We start from the raw sequence: 23,548 nt of genomic DNA on the forward strand, positions 1-23,548 counted from the left end.
CAGAGGGGTAGTACAGGGGTCAGTTTCAGGGGTGTAATAGAGAGGGCGGGGTCAGAGTGGTGGTACAGGGGGCAGTAGAAGGCAGCATCAGAGGGGTAGTACAGGGGGCAGTAGAGGGCAGTGTCAGGAGGGTAGCACAGGGGGCAGTTGGTGTCAGGAGGATAGTACAGGGGGCAGTAGAAGGCAGTGTCAGAGGGGTGGTACAGGGGTCAGTTTCAGAGGTGTAATAGAGAGGGCAGGGTCAGAGGGGTGGTACAGGGGTCAGTTTCAGGGGTGTAATAGAGAGGACAGGGTCAGAGGGGTGGTACAGGGGTCAGTTTCAGAGGTGTAATGGAGAGGGCAGGGTCAGAGGGGTAGTACAGGGGTCAGTTTCAGAGGTGTAATAGAGAGAACAGGGTCAGAGGGGTGGTACAGGGGGCAGTAGAAGGCAGCGTCAGAGGGGTAGCACAGGGGTGTAATAGAGAGGGCAGGGTCAGAGGGGTGGTACAGGGGGCAGTAGAAGGCAGTGTCAGAGGGGTAGTACAGGGGTCAGTTTCAGGGGTGTAATAGAGAGGGCAGGGTCAGAGGGGTGGTACAGGGGGTAGTAGAAGGCAGTGTCAGAGGGGTAGCACAGGGGGGTAGTAGAGAGGGCAGTGCCAGGTGGGTGGCAAAGGGGGGGCAGTTAGTGTCAGGGGGTAGTACAGTGAAGTCTCAGGAGGGTAGTAGGTGAACAGGTAGGTATCAGCACACACTGGCAGGGAAGAAGGCGGTAATGGACCCCCCAGCCGGCTCCTAGGACGCCCCCAGATCTCCTCTATGGACTCTCTGCCTCTTCCAGGTGACTTCCGGAAACAAGGACTCCTCTCAGCTCTCCCGGAAGTACAGTACAGTGACCCGGAAATAAAGTACATCGCTGGTCGGTGATCTGGTTTTGTGCGGGTGACATCTAGTGGTCGCTGATGGGTACTGCAACCATTTTATCCAGGTTTCTCCCACAGTACACAAGCTGGGAGAAATCCCAGAGATCAGGAGACCTGGAGAGTGCAGCTGTGCATGGGAGCCAATCAGCTTCTAACTTCAGTTTGTTCGATTGAGCTTTAATAATAAAAACTGGAGGCTGATTGGTTTCTATACAGCGCTGCACCAGATTTTGCACTCTCCAGTTTTAGTAAATAAACCTTAAAGTGAGCGGACTGAGTGAAGAATTACAGGGAACAAATAGTTACAATCTTGCTGCACAATCCAGTACAATGAGCAGCAAATATACACCTGTGCAGTGTGCAGACCTACATGAAGACACACCCAGCTCCCAGGAAGACGCAGCGCGTGCGCCATAGAGCACCCAGCAACATCCTGGGAGGGACCCATGATGGGGGGGGGGGGGATCCCACAGAGGCCATGGCAACCGTACAGGTCAGAAATAATAAGTGCAGGGAGGGCTTCCCACACAGAAAAAGGGGGCATGAGGATTCATATAAAGTTGATGGGGGGGGGGGTAGAGTTCCATTTTAACATAGACTTGTAACCATCACACTCACACTGATACAGGAAACATATATAGATTGCACAAATGCGGACAAGGTCATCACCCTGGGAAGGTCCCAGGGTGAGACAACATCCTTTTTATTTTATGTTTTTGATACAATGTGACAAAGTGTGAAATGCAAAAAGGGGGGTGAGACCACAATATGGACCCCTATCAATTGCCGTACCAGAGAGAGACATGGGGGCCCAGTCAGTGTCAGAGTGCCGGAAATGTGGCAATACGTATATACCCCTGGTACTACGTAAGTGGCAAATAAAAGGAGAGAAGTTCAGGGGGTGGCATACACCTTGTTACACCCAACTCATTATAAGCCAGCAGATTTGTAAAAGTGCTGCAATTCCTGGAGGTCCACTTTAAAACGCTCTAAAGGGACAGTTGGTATAAGTAACAGGAAGGCAGTAGGTGGTATTGTTGGGGGGGTGGGGGGTAGCACAGAGGGCAGTTGGTATCAGTAACAGAAAGGCAGTAGGAGGTGGTATTATTGGGGGGGGGTAGCACAGAGGGCATTTGGTATCAGTAACAAGAGGGCAGTAAAGGGGGCTAGGGGTAGAGCCAGAGGGGTAGCACAGGGGGCAGTTGGTATCAGTAACAAGAGGGCAGTAAAGGGGGCTAGTGGTAGAGCCAGGGGGGTAGCACAGAGGGCAGTTGGTATCAGTAACAGAAAGGCAGTAGGAGGTGGTATTATTGGGGGGGGGGGGTGTTAGCACAGAGGGCATTTGGTATCAGTAACAAGAGGGCAGTAAAGGGGGCTAGTGGTAGAGTCAGAGGGGTAGCACAGGGGGAAGTTGGTATCAGTAACAGGAAGGCAGTAGGAGGTAGTATTGTTGGGAGGGTAGCACAGAGGGCAGTTGGTATCAGTAACAAGAGGGCAGTAAAGGGGGCTAGGGGTAGAGCCAAAGGGGTAGCACAGGGGGGCAGTTGGTATCAGTAACAAGAGGGCAGTAAAGGGGGCTAGTGGTAGAGCCAGGGGGTAGCACAGGGGGCAGTTGGTATCAGTAACATAAGGGCAGTAAAGGGGGCTAGTGGTAGAGCCAGAGGGGTAGCACAGGGGGCAGTTGGTATCAGTAACAAGAGGGCAGTAAAAGGGGCTAGTGGTAGAGCCAGAGGGGTAGCACAGGGGGCAGTTGGTATCAGTAACAGGAAGGCAGTAGGAGGTAGTATTGTTGGGAGGGTAGCACAGAGGGCAGTTGGTATCAGTAACAAGAGGGCAGTAAAAGGGGCTAGTGGTAGAGCCAGAGGAGTAGCACAGGGGGCAGTTGGAATTAGTAGCAGAAGGCAGTACAGGGGGCTAGTGGTAGTGCCAGGGGGGTTGCACAGGGGGCAGTTGGAATTAGTAGCAGAAGGCAGTACAGGGGGCTAGTGGTAGTGCCAGTGGGGTTGCACAGGGGGCAGTTGGAATCAGTAACATGAGGGTAGTACAGAGGGCAGTTGGAATCAGTAATAAGGGGGCAATACAGGGGGCTAGTGGTAGAGCCAGAGTGGTAGCACATGGGGCATTTGGTGTTAGTGCCAGGAGGGTAGTACAGGGGGCAGATGGAATTTGTAACAGAAGGCTAGTGGTAGTGCCAAGAGGCTAGTACAGGGGGCAGTTGGTGGTAGTGCTAGGGGGTAGCACAGGGGGCAGTTGGTATCAATAACAGGAGGGTAGCACATTTTTACTTAGCGCCAGGAGTACGGGTATCATTATACTTCTGGTGCTCAGACTTGTAAAAGTGCTGCAATTTCTGGAGTTGTGCTTTGACCAATGCAACTACACTATATTGTCAAAAGTATTGGGACGCCTGCCTTTACACGCACATGAACTTTAATGGCATCCCAGTCTCAGTCTTAGTCCACAGGGTTCAATATTGAGGCCCACCCTTTGCAGCTATAACAGATTCATCTCTTCTGGGAAGGCCGTCCACAAGGTTTAGGAGGGTGTCTATGGGAATGTTTGACCATTCTTCCAGAAGAGCATTTCAAGTGTCAGCATACCAAGACATTTTGGACAATTTCATGCTCCCAACTTTGTGGGAACAGTTTGGGGGACGGCCCCTTCTTGTTCCAACATGACTACGCACCCGTGCACAAAGCAAGGTCCATAAAGACATGGATGAGCGAGTTTGGGGTGGAGGAACTTGACTGGCCTGCACAGAGTCCTGACCTCAACCCGATAGAACACCTTTGGGATGAATTAGAGCGGAGACTGCGAGCCAGGCCTTCTCGTCCATCGGTGCCTGGCCTCACAAATGCGCATCTGGAAGAATGGTCAAACATTCCCATAGACACACTCCTAAACCTTGTGGACGGCCTTCCCAGAAGAGGTGAAGCTGTTATAGCTGCAAAGGGCGGGGCCAACTCAATATTGAACCCTACGGACTAAGGCTGGGATGCCATTATAGTTGATGTGTGTGTAAAGGCAGGCGTCCCAATACTTTTGACAATATAGCGTGTGTGTGTGTGTATATATCTATAGATATAGATATACACACACACACACCATACAGATAGAAAGAAAAACAGAGGGGTAGATTCAGCAAGCAATTACGCCTGCCAGATACGCAGCGTAATTGCTAAGTGGCGCCGGCGTATCAACTTTCTGTATTCAGAAAGCTCGATACGCCGACTGTAGCCTAAGATACCACTGGCATAAGGCTCTTATGCCGTCGTATCTTAGGGTGCATTCTGACGCTGGCCGCTAGGTGGCGCTTCCGTAGTTGTCAGCGTAGAGTATGCAAATTGCATACTAACGCCGATTCACAAACGTACGCACGGCCGGCACTCGTTTTTTACGTCGTTTGCGTACGTCGTTTTCACCGTAAGGCTGCTCCTGCTATTAGGAGGCGCAGCCAATGGTTAGTATTGACGTCGTTCCCGCGTCGCGATTTTCCAAATTTGCGTCGTTTGCGTAACTCGTTCGTGAATGGCGCTGGACGCCATTTACGTTCACATCGAAGACAATGACGTCCTTGCGACGTCATTTACCGCAATGCACGTCGGGAAATTTTCCAGACGGAGCATGCGCGGTACGTTCGGCGCGGGAACGCGCCTAATTTAAATGATCCACGCCCCCCCTACGGGATCATTTAAATTACGCGCGCTTACGCCGGCCCCTTTTACAAAACGCCGCCGCAAATTACGGAGCAAATGCTTCGTGAATGAAGCGTAGCTCCAGTAATTTACGGAGGCGTAGCGTAAAAAAGGTTAGCTGCACCGCTGTATCAGTGCGCGCACCTAGCTGAATCTACACCAGAGGGTATAGTGGACATTGATGGCGCCACATATTACAAACAACCAAATAGATAAAATGTCACAACTTTTTCACAACAACACAACCTCCTGCAGCTCCGCTCATGGTCCTTGTAATACCCGGTCCGGTAATCCACAAATGAAACCCTATCCAGAGAACAATCTAACCATGCAGTAAGAAGACGCCGCGCACCTCCAAGTCATCAAGCGCCAGGATGTAAGAACAGCCTGAGCCTCGGCTCCTCCCATGCCCCCTCACTGACACGTTTCGCCCAACCACCGGCGATTAGGAAATAAGCCCAGGGGAGCAAATGAAACTCCAACAGAGGGCGTGGCCTGGGAGGAGCCAAGTCTCAGGTCGTTCTAAAATCCTATCACTTGATGAGCCGGAGGTGTGTAGCATCGTATTACACAACTTTATTGTTATCAGAATCAAATCATACAGTAAAATGAAATTCCAAGGCTCAATAAAATAAATGAACACCTTTTTTCTAAAAACCCTTAACATGACATATGTAGCGTTTCCATAATAACTGATGCGTTTCGAGCATTGCTGTACCTTAGGGGCAATATGCTGCCTGCGTGTGCAAAATTCCACCAAATGCGGCTTACCAGAGGGATAGACCCCAGAGAATAGAGGTTGGTATGGATGGTAGAACCCCCAATACAGGACTGGAGAAAGCCACTCCATCAACACATCTCCGATGTCCCTATGGGGACACAGTTGGTAGTAACAGGCTGACCGAAGTTCTACCTTTTCCCCTCTCTATCCAAAACTAAAGCAATGAAAATCTCCCTCCCTCTATCGCCAGGGGTCTCAAACTGGCAGCCCTCCAGCTGTTGCAGAACTACAAGTCCCATCATGCCTCTGCCTGTGGCTGCCAGCCTTGCAATGCCTCAGGGGACTTGTAGTTTCGCAACAGCTGGGGGGCAGCCAGTTTGAGACCCCTGCGAGTCTATCCCAATTAAAAAAAAAAATCCCCCCACCCTGTTTTACTCTCGAGTCGGCCATCACATGACCCTCAACAGAGCCTCCTCTGGCAATGTAGATTAGAAGTCCACTGCTGCAGTCCAGACCTGCCACCAATCGCTGTTGTTGCTACACCTCATTATGACGTCACAACGCCAGCCCACTCGTCTGGAGCTTGTAAGGACAACCAATGGGGAGTGTTCACTTTACCGAGTCGTGAATGTTGTGATCTGAAGAAGGACCCGCCCACTGTGAAAACCAGAAGATAGAAAACTCCTTAGACGTGAAGGGGTTAAAATACCCAACTTAATTTTTTTTTTCATACTATATCATGAAAAAAAAAATGGATTGCAGAATGGTGGTCATGATGATTAAAAGCCAAAAAGACCACCGGTTGCCCCCCCCCAAGGGTGGCGCAGTAAGCACCAAAGGGCCACAGGTTGGGCACCAGAGCTTTAACCACTTGCCGACTGCCGCACCAACATATACGTCAACAGAATGGCACGGCTGGGCAAATGGGCGTATATTTACGTCCCCTTTAATTTGCCGTTGCGTGGTCGCGAGCTCTGTGACCGTGCCCGCGGGACTCACGGACTTGATGTCCGTCGGTGTCCCGCGATCGGGTCACAGAGCTGAAGAACGGGGAGATGTCAGTGTAAACACAACATCTCCCCGTTCTTCCTAGTGACAGGTCACTGATCGTCTGTTCCTTCTCATCAGGAACAGCGAACAAGTGACGTGCCGCTCGTAGCCACGCCCCCTAACAGTTCGAATCACTCCCTAGGTCACACTTAACCCCTCCTTCGCCCCCTATAGGTTAACCCCTTCACTGCCAGTGTCATTTTTACAGTAATCAGTGCATTTTTATAGCACCGATTGCTGTAAAAATTACAATGGTCCCAAAATGGTGTCAAAAGAGTCCGATGTGTTCTCCATAATGTCGCAGTCACGATAAAAATCGCTGATCGCCGCCATTACTAGTAAAAAAAAAAAATTATAAAAATGCCATGAAGCTATCCCCTATTTTGTAGACGCTACAACTTTTGCACAAACCAATCAATTAAACGCTTATTGTGATTTTTTTTTTTTTTTACCAAAAATATGTAAAAGAATACGTATCGGCCTAAACTAAGGGGGAAAAAAAATTATATATTTTTTGAGGATATTTTTTTTAGCAAAAAGTAAAAAATAAATTTTTTTTTCCAAATTGTTGCTATATTTTTGATTATAGCGCAAAAAAAAAAAAAAAAAAAAAAAAACGCAGAGGTGATCAAATACCACCAAAAGAGAGCTCTATTTGTGGGGGGAAAAAGACGCCAATTTTGTTTGGGAGCCACGTCGCACGACCGCGCAATTGTCAGTTAACCACTTAACCCCCGGACCATATTGCTGGTCAAAGACCAGAGCACTTTTTGCGATTCGGTACTGCATTGCTTTAACTGACAATTGCGCAGTCGTGCGACGTGGCTCCCAAACAAAATTGGCGTCCTTTTTCCCCCACAAATAGAGCTTTCTTTTGGTGGTATTTGATCACCTCTGCGGTTTTTAGTTTTTGCGCTATAAACAAAAATAGAGCGACAATTTTGAAAAAAATGAATATTTTTTACAAATATCCCCCAAAAATATATAAAAAAACATTTTTTTTCCTCAGTTTAGACCGATACTTATTCTTCTACATATTTTTCGTAAAAAAAAAAAAAAATCGCAATAAGCGTTTATCGATGGGTTTGCGCAAAAGTTATAGCGTTTACAAAATAGGGGGTATTTTTATGGCATTTTTATTAATATTTTTTTTTAAATAGTAATGGTGGCGATCAGCGATTTTTTTTCCGGTACTGCGACATTATGGCGGACACATCGGACACATTTTTGGGACCATTGGCATTTTTATAGCGATCAGTGCTATAAAAATGCATTGGATTACTATAAAAATGCCACTGGCAGTGAAGGGGTTAACACTAGGGGGCGGGGAAGGGGTTAAGTATGTTCTCTGGGTGTGTTCTAACTGTAGGGGGGGTGGACTCACTAGGGGAAATGACCGATCGCTGTTCATACATTGTATGAACAGAATATCAGCATTTCTCTCCTTGACAGGACCGGGAGCTGTGTGTTTACACACACAGCTCCCGGTCGCCGCTCTCTAGTGAGCGACTGCGCGTGCCCGGCGGCGATCGTGCCCGCCGGGCACGCCCACGGGAGTCGCGTGCCCGACGTATAGCTACGGGCTCTCGCGCAGGGGACCTGACCTGCCGCCGTAAAATAACGGCGGCTGGTAGGCAAGTACCGTATTTATCGGCGTATACCGCGCACTTTTTTGCCCTGAAAATCAGGGCAAAATCGTGGGTGCGCGGTATACGCCGATACCCGCTTTCCCGCGCTGAGTTTTGAATACTGCGCCGACATATACCGAGCGCAGTACACTCGGGTATAGTCGGGCAGTCTCGGCTCCTTCCGCGCTCACGTCCTGGACGTACAGGACGTCAGCGCGGGTAGCCGAGCATTGCCGACAATACACGAGTGAACTGCGCTGTGTATATGTCGGCGCAGTATTCAAACTCGGCGCGGGAAACGAGCGGGGAGGACGCGAGGACGCCGCAGAAGGACGCGGACCCGCCGAAGAGGACACCGGACCCGCCGAAGAGGACACCGGACCCGCCGCAGAAGGACACCCGAAGCCGCAGAAGGACGCCGGACCCGCCGAAGAGGACACCCGAAGCCGCAGACGAATGCCGGACCCGACGAGGCCGCCGCGCAAGACACCAAAACTGTAAGTACAAAAACCACCCAAAAAATATTTTTCCACAGGATTAGGGTCAACTTTGGGGGTGCGCGGTATACGCGGGAGCGCGTTATACCGCGATAAATACGGTAGTTAAAGCGACTCAGTGCCGAATCGCAAAAAGTGGCCCGGTCGTTGGCCAGCCAAATGGTCCGGGGCCGAAGTGGTTAAAGTCATGTTTGACTTTAGCAGATTAGAGGGCAGACAAACCATTCCGGGTAGGAAAGGTGGAGCGCGGGAGACGCCGCGGCTTCTTTGATAGACATTTATATACCAAATGTGCGTCAAGAAGGAGCAGAGCAGACGTCGTATCGGCCAAAGTTACCGAGTCCCACGTCTTCATGAATCAGACCCGCTCTATCTCCCTGAGATTTGTACAGTCACGGTAATGAAACTTTGCTCCCTTTGACAAAAAAGTCCAGGCCTACCATTAATCCTGGCGTGGTTTTTACAGGTCTTGACGTCAGCAGTCAATCCATAGTCTCATCAAATTCCGTATTGATTGCGAGTCTGCAGCCAGAGAGGCCATCGTGCTCCGGCTCCGCACTCCTTATTGTGATGTCCGATCGCCTCATATTTATTGCTTCAATTAGAAAATATTTTATTCCCTGTACTTCTCTTTACAATTATAGGCCTGGGATAATTCTGTTTGTTTTAATGCCTCTCAGCGGGAGGGGGAGGGGTTGGGGTGGATTAAACGCCATCTCTGTGAGATGAGATTTCATTAACCTGACTGCAGATCGAGTCTAATGTATCGTAATGACGATTGGAACCGCCAAGGTCACTTTGATTAAAGTTAAAACTTCCTCTGAGTATTGTATTACTCATTTCAGAGGCGGCTTTTTTTTTTTTTAACCGCTTAACGACCGCTGCATGTATATGTACGTCCACAGAATGGCACGTACAGGCATATGGGCGTACATGTACGTCCCCGCCTTTCAGCGGGTCCGATCGGGCCCCCCCCCCCCCCCACTACATGCGGCGGTCGGAAACCACCCGCGGGGAGCGATCCGGGAGGAGGGCACGGCTATTCGTTTCTAGCCACCCCCTCGCGATCGCTCCCCAGAGCTGAAAAAGGGGAGAGCCGTATGTAAACACGGCTTCCCCGTGCTTCACTGTGGCGGCTGCATCGATCGTGTCATCCCTTTTATAGGGAGACTCGATCGATGACGTCAGACCTACAGCCACACCCCCCTACAGTTGTAAACACACACTAGGTGAACCCTAACTCCTACAGCGCCCCCTGTGGTTAACTCCCAAACTGCAACTGTCATTTTCACAATAAAGAATGCAATTTAAATGCATTTTTTGCTGTGAAAATGACAATGGTCCCAAAAATGTGTCAAAATTGTCCGAAGTGTCCGCCATAATGTCGCAGTCACGAAAAAAATCGCTGATCGCCGCCATTAGTAGTAAAAAAAAAAAAAAAAAATGATAAAACTATCCCCTATTTTGTAAACGCAATAAAATCGATAAACGCTTATTGCGATTTTTTTTTATACCAAAAATAGGTAGAAGAATACGTATCGGCCTAAACTGAGGGAAACATTTTTTTATATATGTTTTTGGGGGATATTTATTATAGCAAAAAGTAAAAAATATTGCATTTCTTTCAAAATTGTCGCTATATTTTTGTTTATAGCGCAAAAAATAAAAACCGCAGAGGTCATCAAATACCACCAAAAGAAAGCTCTATTTGTGGGAAAAAAAGGACGTCAATTTTGTTTGGGAGCCACGTCGCACGACCGCGCAATTGTCTGTTAAAGCGACGCAGTGCCGAATTGTAAAAACGCCTTTGGGCATTTAGCAGCATATTGGTCCGGGGCTTAAGTGGTTAATATAAGCTAAACACATGAAAATATTACGCTCATCGGTAGCTGATGGATCTACGATTCGGAAATAAAAAACACCAATGCAGATAACTTGGCTGGTCTCCAAAATTCATCTCTTGTGAGTTGAAATAAATAAATAAATAATGATGTAAACTTCAACGCATTCTTAACCACTTTCAGGCCCTTTTCTGACATTTGTTACTTACAAGTTAAAATCTGTATTTTTTGCTAAACAATTACTTAGAACACCCAAACAATATATATATATATACACATACATACATACATATCAGTGGCGCGGCCCCCCCCCCCTCTCCTGTAGTCATAAAAAAAAAAAAGAAAGGAAAAAAAACGGCCCTTTAAGGCTTTTAAAAATTTGTTTTGCAGCGCCGCGCAAATAACATACACTCATGCATTGTATGTTATTGTGGCCAGCCTATTCAGATAACCGGACATTGGGCGCCGATTATCTGAATAAGGACAGCTGGTTGGCTGTGCGGAAGTGCCTATCAGAGCCAGCGGCTTTCCCAGTACAGCCCTTCATACTCCCGGATGTCTTATCTTAGGAACGTAGTGGGCTACGTCCCTTGGATAAGACTGACGGCCGTCTCAGCCAATCAGGTTCACCGATTCTGGTTATCAGTAACCTGATTGGCTGAGGCGTCATCGAGGGCGGCAGAAGACATCGAGGGACCGTGGAAGGAGGATGGCGAACCCCAGAAAGGTAAGTGCCGGGCGGGGGGGGGGGCAATCTGACTGGCAGCATTTTACAGGGCACAGTGGGGACAATTGATGTGGGGACAATTGATGTGGGCACAGTGGGGATAATTGATGTGGGCACAGTGGGGGACAATTGATGTGGACACAGTGGGGGACAATTGATGTGGGCACAGTGGCGACAATTGATGTGGGCACAGTGGCGACAATTGATGTGGGCACAGTGGGGACAATTGATGTGGGCACAGTGGCGACAATTGATGTGGGCACAGTGGTAACAATTGATGGCATGGCACAGTGGCTGCGTTTGGCATGGCACAGTGGTGACAATTGATGGGCACAGTGGTGACAATTGATGGGCACAGTGGTGACAATTGATGGGCACAGTGGTGACAATTGATGGGCACAGTGGTGACAATTGATGGGCACAGTGGTGACAATTGATGGGCACAGTGGTGACAATTGATGGCACAGTGGCTGCATTTGATGGCACAGTGGCTGCATTTGATGGCACAGTGGCTGCATTTGGCATGGCACAGTGGCGACAATTGATGGCATGGCACAGTGGCTGCATTTGATGGGCACAGTGGCTGTCTTTGATGGGCACAGTGGCTGCCGTTGATGGGCACAGTGTGGCTGCAATTGTCTTTTTATTTTTTTCATTTGTTTGCGCCCCCCCAAAAATTTTGAGCACCAGCCGCCACTGATACATATACACACAGGGCCGCCATCAGGGGGGTACATGCAGTACACCTGTAAAGGGCCCGGAGGTCCCCAGGGCAGGGGTGTTGTTAGGGGTGGGCTGGGGAGGCTGGAGCCCCGAATGGGCCGCTGAAAAGCCCCGAATCCCGCCGAGCTGGGACCATTTTGTGGCCGAGTGCCACCGAAGGACACAACAGGTCCCGCCTTCTGGAGCCTGCAGCGCCTATGATGGATGTCCCACTGGTCCAATCGGGACCGTGGGACGTGTGACATCCATCATAGGCACCGCAAGCTTAGAAGGCGGGAATTACAGTGCTGCCCGGCGCGCCATGCGATATCCCCGCTCGCTTTCCACGGCTCCTGAGCTTCCGAGTCCTCTGGCTGACTGCAGTGGCTGCATATCTATTCTGTATGACGGGCACACCACGCCACATCCCCGCTTCTTGCTCAGCGGCTCTCCTTCCATGGCTCCAGTCCTAAGCCTCCCTGTGGTCAGGTCAGTGTAGTCAGGTCAATGTGGTCAGGTCAGTGTAGTCAGGTCAGTGTGGTCAGGTCAGGTCAGTGTGGTCAGGTCAGTGTAGTCAGGTCAGTGTGGTCAGGTCAGTGTAGTCAGGTCAGTGTAGTCAGGTCAGTGTAGTCAGGTCAGTGTAGTCAGGTCAGTGTAGTCAGGTCAGTGTAGTCAGGTCAGTGTAGTCAGGTCAGGTCAATGTGGTCAGGTCAATGTGGTCAGGTCAGTGTGGTCAGTGTGGTCAGGTCAGTGTAGTCAGGTCAGTGTAGTCAGGTCAGTGTAGTGTAGTCAGGTCAGCGTAGTCAGGTCAGTGTAGTGTAGTCAGGTCAGCGTAGTGTAGTCAGGTCAGTGTTAGTGTATGCAGGTTATGTCAGTGTGTGTACTGTCACACACACACGTAGGTCTGGGTATGTGTCAGGTAGGTCACCCTGTGCCACTCCACCGGCCGCACCGCCCCCCCCCCCCCCCCCCCCCCCCGTGTCAGCTTGGCTTCGGGCTGAAGCCCCTGGTCTTCTTGGCACCTAGCAATGCCCCAGGGGCCCGGATGGTAACCCCCCTTTTATTTATTGTTATTATTTTTTTTGTAAGGGGCGCGGAGGTCCCCAGGGCCCCGGATGGCAACCCCCCCCCCCTCCTTTTTTTTTTAAATAAATTAATATTTTTTTTTTCTTATTTTTTTCTTTTTTCTTCTTATTAAAGGGCTACCCCCCCTTTTTTTATAATTTTTTTTATATATATATGTAGCACTACCCCCAGAGGAGCTGCTGGATTTTTGGGCGGCGTGTTACCTTGTGGCTCCTCTGAAATTCCTAGGGGTAATTGATGTATAGTACATTTAGTAGAAGTAAAAGGAATGTCCAGACAGGTGCTCTTTGCTGTGCTCTTTATTACCCAGCCGGGTAAAAACAATAAAACTTGTGGTGAGGAAAGTAAAGCTGAAGAAGATAGGAGAATTGCAGATTCAGGCGCAATGATAGGAAACAGTCCTGCTTCCAAGCGTAACACTTAATAGCGCCGCTCCCGCCGGAATGGGTTTAGCGTACCCGGACGGGCCCCTCTTGCTGACCTGGCAGCCGGACCCTTCATTGGAAGCACCTGAACTCAACTTGTAAGGGGTTCTACGTACTTCTGGCCATATAGCCAGGCCCGGATTTCCCACAAGGCCACTGAGGCCAGGCCTTGGGGCGGCAGGGCACCAAGGGGCGGCAGTGGCATGGATTCCTCCTCCGACCGTAACATACAGTTAAGGGCGGTAAGTTATGGGGGAATCCGCTCGCTTGTTAACAAGTGATTGCGGCGATGTAGCCGAAATCACTTGTAAAATGTGTGCTCCCGTCCGTCCTCCCCTCCGCCCCCCCCCCCACCCCACATACCTCTCTCTGCTGGCTCTGTCTTCGGGACTCCGTCCTCCCCCCGGCCACCGAGTCTGTCTCCTGTTCCTCCCACCGATGTACACAGTGAGAGGGGAGAGCTGTGCTCTTCCCATCTCAGCTGTGACAGGAGTTCTAGCACAGTGCTAGGACTCCTGTTTTGGAGGTGACAGGGTCAATAAAGAGAACCTGTCACCTCCAATTGCTATCACACAGGGAATTGTTTTCTCCTGTATGATAGCAAAAAAGTGAAAAAAATTGATAACAAAATAAATAAATAAATAATAAGAAATAATAATTAAATTAATAAAATAAAAAAGTAGTTAAAAAGTAAAGAATAAGAAAAAATAATAAGAAAATTATACAAAAAAAAAAAAAAGTAAGCGACAAGCTACAAATAACTAAAAAAAAAAAAAAAGTGATAAAAAAGTAAAAAAAAAAAAAATATTTGAACTAACCGTGCCGCCCCTGCCATCCGGTTGCCATTCTCCATTGATTTGGGGGGGGGGGGGGTAGTTTGGTTGGTGGGGAGGGTGTGCATCGCGGAACCTGGCCTTGGGGGCGGCAGGGAGAGCAAATCCGGCCCTGCATATAGCGTAGACTTTAAATGTCACTGAAGCAGATATATGGTGTCCCTGTAGGCATTTAAAGGGCTATTTTTTAAATTTCGAGTCAATCTTTAAATGATCGAGTGCAGAAGGGCGAGAGGAACAGAGAAAGGGAACGAAATTGCGGGAGAGATGAATCAGCTTATAATTGGTATATATTAAACACAATACCTTTCAATGATAACGTCTCATTAGTGATGTCTTTGGCAACCGTCGTGTGCCACCTACCTTCGGGATGAATCACTTCCCTACAGCCCTTGGCAGCCCAAGGAGGATTCCTGAGTGCAAACATTAATACACTCAACAGGTCTTTCCGGCAAGATTTACGAGCCGCCCCCTCTCCCTTTATTGCCAAGTGACATCATGTGTAGTCAGGGAGGGCGTCCCCGTATCTGGATGTGAAGGATATCGGATCCATAATTCTAGATAAGTGCCATTGGTGAAGCATCATTTCTGGAATTAAAGGGCAAATTAGCTACAGTGTACAACGGCAAGCAGGAGAATGGAGTTACGCTTTATCATCTCTAGGTTGTTACAACGGCGGAATAAAAGTCAATATATTATTAGGAGCTTAAAGTGTACATATAGCTAAAAAAAAAGGTTAAAGTAGAACTAAAGTTTATTTTATTTACCGTATTTATCAGGAAAAAAATTAAAACTTTTAAATAGAGAACTTTGAAGCAAAATTAGGGTCAGTGCCCATCAATGCAGCCTCACCATTGCCCATCTGCAGCTTTATCAATCAATGCCCATGTGCAGCCTCACCATTGCTGCAGCCTCACCATTGCCCATCAATGCCCATCTGCAGCCTCACCATTGCCCATCAATGCAGCTTGATCAATGCTCATATGCAGCCTCACCATTGCCCATCTGCATCCTCACCATTGCCCATCTGCAGCCTCACCATTGCCCATCAATTTAGCCTGAACAATGCCCATCTGCAGCCTCACCATTGCCCATCAATGCAACCTGACCAATGCCCATATGCAGCCTCACCATTTCCCATCTGCAGCCTGATCAATGCCCATCTCCAGCCTCACCATTGCTCTTTCTGCAGCCTCACCATTGCCCATCAATGCAGCTTGATCAATGCCCATCTGCAGCCTCACCATTGCCCATCAATGCAGCCTGATCAATGCCCATCTGCAGCCTCACCATTTCCCATCTGCAGCCTGATCAATGCCCATCTCCAGCCTCGCCATTGCCCATCAATGCAAAATTGATCAATGCCCATCTGCAGCCTCACCATTTCCCATCTGCAGCCTGATCAATGCCCATCTCCAGCCTCACCATTGCTCTTTCTACAGCCTCACCATTGCCCATCAATGCAACTTGATCAATGCCCATCTGCAGCCTCACCATTGCACATCTGCAGCCTGATCTATGCCCATATGCAGCCTTACTATTGCCATTAATGCAGCCTGACCAATGCCCATCTGCAGCCTCACCATTGCCCGAATGTAGCCTGACCAATGCCCATCTGCAGCCTCACCTCAGAGTACTGCTGCCTCGGAGGGGACAGGAAAGTTTCAGGGGAAAAAAATTAAATAGAGAACTTTGAAGCAACATAAGGGTTAGTGCCCATCAATGCAGCCTCACCATTGCCCATCAATGCAACCTGATCAATGCCCATCTGCAGCCTCACCATTTCCCATCTGCAGCCTGATCAATGCCCATCTGCAGCCTCACCATTTCCCATCTGCAGCCTGATCAATGCCCATCTTCAGCCTCACCATTGCTCTTTCTGCAGCCTCACCATTGCCCATCAATGCAGCTTGATCAATGTCCATCTGCAGCCTCACCATTGCCCATCAATGAAGCCTGATCAATGCCCATCTGCAGCCTCACCATTGCCCATCAATGCAACTTGATCAATGCCCATCTGCACCCTCACTATAGCCCATCTGCAGCCTGATCTATGCCCATATGCAGCCTTACCATTGCCATGAATGCAGCCTGACCAATGCCCATATGCAGCCTCACCATTGCCCACCTGCAGCCTGATCTATGCCCATATGCAGCCTTACCATTGCCATTAATGCAGCCTGACCAATGCCCATCTGCAGCCTCACCATTGCCCGAATGTAGCCTGACCAATGCCCATCTGCAGCCTCACCTCAGAGTACTGCTGCCTCGGAGGGGACAGGAAAGTTTCAGGAAAAAACAATTAAATAGAGAACTTTGAAGCAAAATAAGGGTTAGTGCCCATCAATGCAGCCTCACCATTGCCCATCAATGCAACCTGATCAATGCCCATCTGCAGCCTCACCATTTCCCATCTGCAGCCTGATCAGTGCCCATCTGCAGCCTCACCATTTCCCATCTGCAGCCTGATCAATGCCCATCTGCAGCCTCCCCATTGCTCTTTCTGCAGCCTCACTATTGCCCATCAATGCAGCTTGATCAATGCCCATCTGCAGCCTGATCAATGCCCATCTGCAGCCTCACCATTGCTCCTTCTGCAGCCTCACCATTGCCCATCAATGCAGCTTGACTTTCCTATTACAGAGGCCGCTGAGTAAACAGGAGATTCTTGCTGTATGTAATCTGACCTGTCCCACCCCCCTTCCCATTCCTCCAGAGGCAGGGTTTTTCAGGGTGAAAAGGTGAGTGTTATACGCCAATAAATACAGTATTTTTTTATTCATCCATTTGTTTTTTGCTATCTGTGTCCCAATGGGGAGATTTCTCTTCACTTCCTGTCCCATAACCAAAAACAGGAAGTGAGAAAAAAAATGGGAATCCCTGGTAGTCAAAATAAGTTGCGCTCATATAATGTGAATAATCACAAGTTATAAGTGAAATAATATTTTTGATGAAACACACAATTGAGTCCATATATCCAGAAGAAGAGACAAAAAATGCAAAAAATGATAAGTCCAATGAGGTAATAAAATCCAGATTCCTTCCACCTTCATCAAGAAAGAGAAGAAGAGGGGGGGGGAGTTCTCAAATCGAAAGAATCCCACTCGATACGTGGGAACCCTTACCCGAACTGGTGGACCCCCTAAAGAGCAAGGTCATATACGCCATCAGAATTAGCCCTCTGCAGGGTCTAATGGTCCTCCATATCCCTGGAATCCTCCTGATACTGCCAGAAATCCTCCACGGTATCCAGATTGGAAGAAGCAGAGAATCCAGTTTGGGGTGCACACTCTGACCAAAAATCACCAGTGCAAAAGGACAGAAAACTCCAATAGTGTAGTAATATAAAAAAATTCAGCCTTTATTGCTAAAAAAGCGAGCAGTTAAACCTGCATAACACATAAAAAACACAACTGGCAAGCTATACTAAAAAACACCTGTGTTCCAGGGGTAACGTGTGGCATAATGATGTCAGCGCGTAGCACCGCCCCAACATGTTTCGTCATTACGTAACGTCTTCCTCGTGCACCAGGAAGACGTCACGTATGGCGAAAAATGTAGGGCTTGCACTTATTACTTGTGATTAGTCACGTTATATGAGAGCAACTTATTTTTACATAATTTTTTCTGTACTAGATATCTGAAGGTTTTTGTTGCAGTGGTATATGTATGTTTTAACTCTAGCGCGGTATAACACCACTTTTTCCAATCCCTGGAATTCACCAGAGAGAAAAAATATATATTGCATTTAGTTATATTTTAAAACACCTAAGTACATACACAAGAAGCCCTGGATCTTCCATAAATATTGTCCAATAATGAATGACCATCTTAAAGTTGCGGAGAAGAATAAAGCAGGGTTAGGTCTTAAAAAGATTACTACAAGCTTTGAAGATCTCACGGAGCTCTGATCAATCCATCATTGGAAAATGAAAAGAGTATGGCACAACTCTAAACCTTCCAAGACATGGCCGTCCACCTAAAGTGACCGGGCCGGGCAAGGAGAGCATTCATCAGAGAAGCAGCCAAGAGGCCCATGGTAACTCTGGAGGAGACGCAGAGATCCACAGCTCAGGGGGGAGAATCTGTCCACAGGACAACTATTAGTGGTCTCTCCACAAATCTGCCCTTTATGGAAGAGTGACAAGAAGAAAGACATTAGTGACAGAAAGCCATAAGAAGTCCTGTTTGCAGTTTGTGAGAAGCCATGTGGGGGAGGGGACACAGCAAACATGTGGAAGAAGGTGCTCTGGTCACATGAGACCAAAATTAAACTTTTTGGCCTAAAATCAAAACGCTATGTGTTGGGGAAAACTAACACTGCACATCACCCTGAACACACTGTGAAACATGGTGGTGGCAGCATCATGTGGTGGGGATGTTTTTCTTCAGCAGGGACAGGGAAGCTGGTCAGAGTTGATGGGAAGATGGATGGAGACAAATACAGGACAATCTTAGAAGAAAACCTGTTAGAGTCTGCAAAAGACTTGAGACTGGGGCGGAGGTTCACCTTCCAGCAGGACAACGACCCTAAACATACAGCCAGAGCTACAATGGAATGGTTTATATCAAAGCACATTCATGTGTTAGAATGGCCCAGTCACAGTCCAGACCCAAATCACATTGAGAATCTGTGACAAGACTTGAAAATTGCTGATCACAGACGCTCTCCATCCAATCTGACAGAGCATGAGATATTTTGCAGAGAAGAAGAATGGGCAGAAATGTCCCTCTCTAGATGTACAAAGCTGGTAGAGACACCCCCAAAAAGACTCGCAGCTGTAATTGCAGAGAAAGGGGGTTCTACAAAGTATTGACTCCGGGGGGCGCCATACAAATGTACCCCCCACACTTTTCACAGATTTATTTGTATCATTTTCCTTCCACTTTACAATTATGTGACACTTTGTGTTGGTCTATCACATAAAATCCCAATAAAATACATTTACGTTTTTGGTTGTAACATGACAAAATGTGGAAAATTTCAACGGGTATGAATATTTTTTCGAGGCATTGTAAATATATATATATACACACACAGTATACTGTATATCTTTTCACTTGTACGGGAGGGCTGTGCTTGCTATTGACATTTCAAGGTTTTTGATTTCTTAATTATGACTGAAGTGTAACTTGAAATGATTAGTTCTGATTGATCGTATTGAATACACCTCCTCGTCTAATAGAGCTACTAATACCATTCACGAGAAGGAAAGCACGACTGAAGGTTGGAAGATCACATTAACATCGATCACCAAAGATTTCCTATACTAGAACGAGGCGAGTTGTCTTGGGTTTCTCTCCGTTTTGTTGTCATTTTATTGGATTTTATCACGCTGAGCTGACACCGTGTTCCGTGTTCCATTTTACATGGACTTGTCTTTCTGCACAGAATGTTACATCTAATTACCGGATCTCTGTAAGGTTTCTGATCAAGAGAATACACTGAAACAAGGGGAATGTATATTTAAAGCAGAGTTCCACCCAATTTTACAAGGTGGTCTTAAACTTAAGAGCTTTAAATACAGTATATTCTCTCTCCCCCCCCCCCCCGTATTTCTCTCTTTCTTTTTCTCCCCCTCCAGCCCTCTCTCTTTCTTTCCTTCTCTCTCTTTTTCACTCCCTCCCTCTCTCTCCACCCCTCTTTTCTCCCTTTATTTCTTTCCCTCTCCTTCCATCCCTCTTTCTCTTTTTTCCTTTCCTTCTCTCTTTTTTCTTTCATTCTTCCTTTTTTCTCGCCCTCTCATTTTCTCTTGACATGCCTCTTTCTCCCTTTATTTCTCTCTCTCTCCATCGTTCTTTCTTTATTTTTCTCCCCCTCCAGCCCTCTCTCTTTCTTTCTTTCCTTCTCTCTCTCTCTCTTTCTTTCCTTCTCTCTCTCTCTCTCTCCCTCCCTCTCTCTCCACCCCTCTTTCTCCCTTTATTTCTCCCCCTCTCTCTCTCCATCTTTCTTTCTTTTTCTCCCCCTCCAGCCCTCTCTCTTTACTTCTCTTTCTCACTCCCTCCCTCTCTCTCCACCCCCATTTCTTCCTTTATTTCTTTCCCTCTCTCTCCACCCCTCTTTCTCCCTTTATTTATTTCCCTCTCCCTCCATCCCTCTTTTCCTTTCCTTCTCTCTTTCTCCTTCCCTTTCTCTCCACCCCTCTTTTCCTTTCCTTCTCTCTCTCTCTCTCTTTCTCTCTCTTGCTCCCTCCCTTTATTTATTTCTTTCCCTCTCCCTCCATCCCTCTTTCTCTCTTTCTTCTTTCGTTTTTTCTTTTTTCTCGCCCTCTCTCTTTCTCTCGACATGCCTCTTTCTCCCTTTATTTCTTTCCCTCTCCCTCCATCCCTCTTTCTCTCTTTTTTCTTTCCTTCTCTCTCTCTCTCTCTCTCTCTCTCCACCCCTCTTTCTCCCTTTATTTCTCCCCCTCTCTCTCCATCTTTCTTTCTTTTTCTCCCCCTCCAGCCCTCTCTCTTTACTTCTTTTTCTCACTCCCTCCCTCTCTCTCTCCACTCCCCTTTCTCCCTTTATTTCTTTCCCTCTCTCTCCACCCCTCTTTCTCCCTTTATTTCTTTCCCTCTCCCTCCATCCCTCTTTTCCTTTCCTTCTCTCTTGCTCCTTCCCTTTCTCTCCACCCCTCTTTTCCTTTCCTTCTCTCTCTCTTTTGCTCCCTCCCTTTTTTTCTTTCCCTCTCCCTCCATCCCTCTTTCTCTTTCTTCTTTCCTTTTTTCTCGCCCTCTTCCTTTCTCTCGACATGCCTCTTTCTCCCTTTATTTCTTTCCCTCTCCCTCCATCCCTCTTTCTCTTTCTCTCTTTTTTCTTTCCTTCTTTCTTTTTTCTCGCCCTCTCTCTTTCTCTCGACATGCCTCTTTCTCCCTTTATTTCTTTCTCTTTTCCTCCATCCCTCTTTCTTTCTTTATTTCTTACTTACTTTCTCTCTCCCTCCATCCCTCTTACTTTCTCTCTTTTTCTTTCTTTCCTTCGTGTACACACGACCGAGCATTCAGGGGAGGAGATGAGCATCGGGCGAGAAGGTGGAGGAAGAGAGGAGCTCCAGGTAGAGGTGAGAGTGAGGCTGCAATGGGGGCACAGAGAGGCTACAATTTTTTTTTGCTGATCCGAAAAATGATCCGATCCGTGGCTCTGATCCGAGCATCGATCCGATCCGTGAGTTTTTTGATCCGTTGCACCCCTACTTGCTGTACACACAGTCGGACTAGGCATCATCGAACTCTTGTTGACGTAAAGTTTGTCCGTTTGCAGACCGAACTTTTTGTCCGATGAAAGCCGAAAAAGTTTGTCCGATGGAGCGTACACACGGTCAGACTATTTTGAAAACTTGCTCATTTTGAAGTTTGTTGGCAAAAAGTCAGACCGTGTGTACGGGCCTTTAGAATCAATCCTCGATCTCGCAGGAGGATGGTGTCCTGCACTCTGCCTGGCTCCTGGATTTGGGAGTACAGGAGCAACGCTCGCCTGCGGCTGGACTCGCAACTCCAGGAGCTGATGGGACTAGTGCAGGACAGCACCCTCTTGCCAAGCTGTGGCCCGTGTGCGCCAGCAGCTAGAGTCTAGTCTCCCCCAACAGCTAACGTTTAGCTGTCAAAGTCAGGGCTTGGCAGGAAGAAGGCTGCGGCCCAGTACCGAGCCCAGGTTGAGAACCTCTGAAGTATACCATTGAAAACATAAAAAAAAAATGCTGTTGATCCTGCCACAGATAACGGATAACATCCTGTGCACTCAACTTGAGCTGACTTATCAGTAATCTTGTTCCCAGTTCTCATTGTAGACTACAGAATCCCTACTCCTGTATTATGGAGAAGAGGGGAGGGGGAATGTTCTGAGTCATGACCTAGGGCACAGGTGTCAAACACAAGGCCCGCGGGCCGATTTCGGCCCTCCAGGACATTTCATGTGGCCCTTGCACCTCTCCTGCCCTCCTCTGGACCTCCTTCAGACCCTGTAGTTTCTGCTTTCATGCAATGCATCCATCTTCTTCCTTGCAGCAGTATAAGGTAAGTAGGGTGTACTGTGATGTAAGGGAGGGTGGGGGACTCAACTTCTGATGGTGGGGTGGCTCTTGACATCTAATATATGGTGAGGGGATGCGCTGGACATCTAATCTTACAAATACAACCGACCCTTTTGAGGGCAATCATAATGCTGATGCAAATTGAGTTTGACACCCCTGACCTAGGGTGACAAACCCTGGCCCTCCATATACAGTACAATGAGTAAACCATGCCACCCAGGGCCGGCCCTATGATGGGACCGGGTGGTACCATGGGTACCAGGCAGCACTTTTAGGGGGGCAGCATACTGATGCCCGCCAGCCCGTTCCGCCAGCTCCGCTACCCAAATAAAATTGATGTCCTTTTTTTCCCACAAATAGATAGAGCTTTCTTTTGGTGATATTTGATCACCACTGCGGTTTTTATTTTTAGTGCTATAAATATATATTTTTTTTTTTACTTTTTGCTATAATAAATATCCCCAAAATTTAAAAAAATAAACTATTTTCTTCAGTTTAGGTTAATATGTATTCTTCTACATATTTTTGGTACCAAAAAAAAAAAACACAATTATCGTACATTGATTAGTTTGCGCAAAAGACATTGTGGCCGCTGGCAATTCACAGGTCCCTTTATACTCCTATATACATGTATAGAGCCCATGGCAGGTCCTTTTATACGCCTATATGCATGTATAGAGCCATGACAGGCCCTCTTTATCCATCTATAGAGCCATGACAGGCCCTCGTTATACTCCTTTATACATGTATAGAGCCATGACAGGTCCTCTTTATACACCTATATACATTTATAGAGCCATGGCAGGTCCTCTTGATATTCCTTTACATGTAAAGAGTAATGACAGGTCCTCTATATACATGTATAGAGCCATGACAGGCCCTCGTTATACTCCTTTATACATGTATAGAGCCATGTCAAGTACTCTTGATATTCCTTTACATGTAAAGAGTAATGACAGGTCCTCTATATACATGTATAGAGCCATGACAGGTCCTCTTTATACTCCTATACATGTATAGAGCCATGACAGGTCCTCTTTATACTCCTATATACATGTATAGAGCCATGACAGGTCCTCTTTATACTCCTATATACATGTATAGAGCCATGACGGGTCCCCTTTAGTTATCATGATATAAAATAATGAATGTGGGGGCCTTTTGGTTGGCGTGATTTTTTTTCTGGGGGGGGGGGGGGCAGCATTTCATTCTAGGTCCCAGGCAGCACAATGTCTTGGGCCGGCACTGATGCCACCCCTATGCCAGAAACTGTGTTGCCAACACAGCCAACACATCTATGAACCGGTAAGCTACAATATATGACGTTGTTCTTGAGTTTAGATACACTTTCACTTTAAGAATAATTTAGACAAGGTTAAGTCTCTCATTGGCAGATTGCTGGGGCTGTAGCTGTTCCCATCTGTATGCTACG

The 23,548-nt window shown here is 47.6% G+C and overlaps 1 protein-coding gene across 2 annotated transcripts in view; it reads right to left on the bottom strand.

Moving 5' to 3' along the window:
• Window positions 1-23,548, bottom strand: part of LOC120915723 (myo-inositol 2-dehydrogenase-like) — a 97,060-nt gene that overhangs the window by 24,200 nt on the left and 49,312 nt on the right. The window contains exon 1 of one of the 2 annotated variants that reach the window (XM_040326469.1): window positions 732-862. The exons of the other annotated variant lie outside the window; for it this stretch is intronic. The gene's annotated coding sequence lies outside the window, so the exon portion shown is untranslated. Of the gene's footprint in view, window positions 1-731; window positions 863-23,548 lie in introns of those variants that run through there. 2 annotated transcript variants of the gene reach the window in all.

This window comes from Rana temporaria, chromosome 10 (genome assembly GCF_905171775.1).
Source record: "Rana temporaria chromosome 10, aRanTem1.1, whole genome shotgun sequence".
NCBI classification, from domain to species: Eukaryota; Metazoa; Chordata; class Amphibia; order Anura; family Ranidae; genus Rana; species Rana temporaria.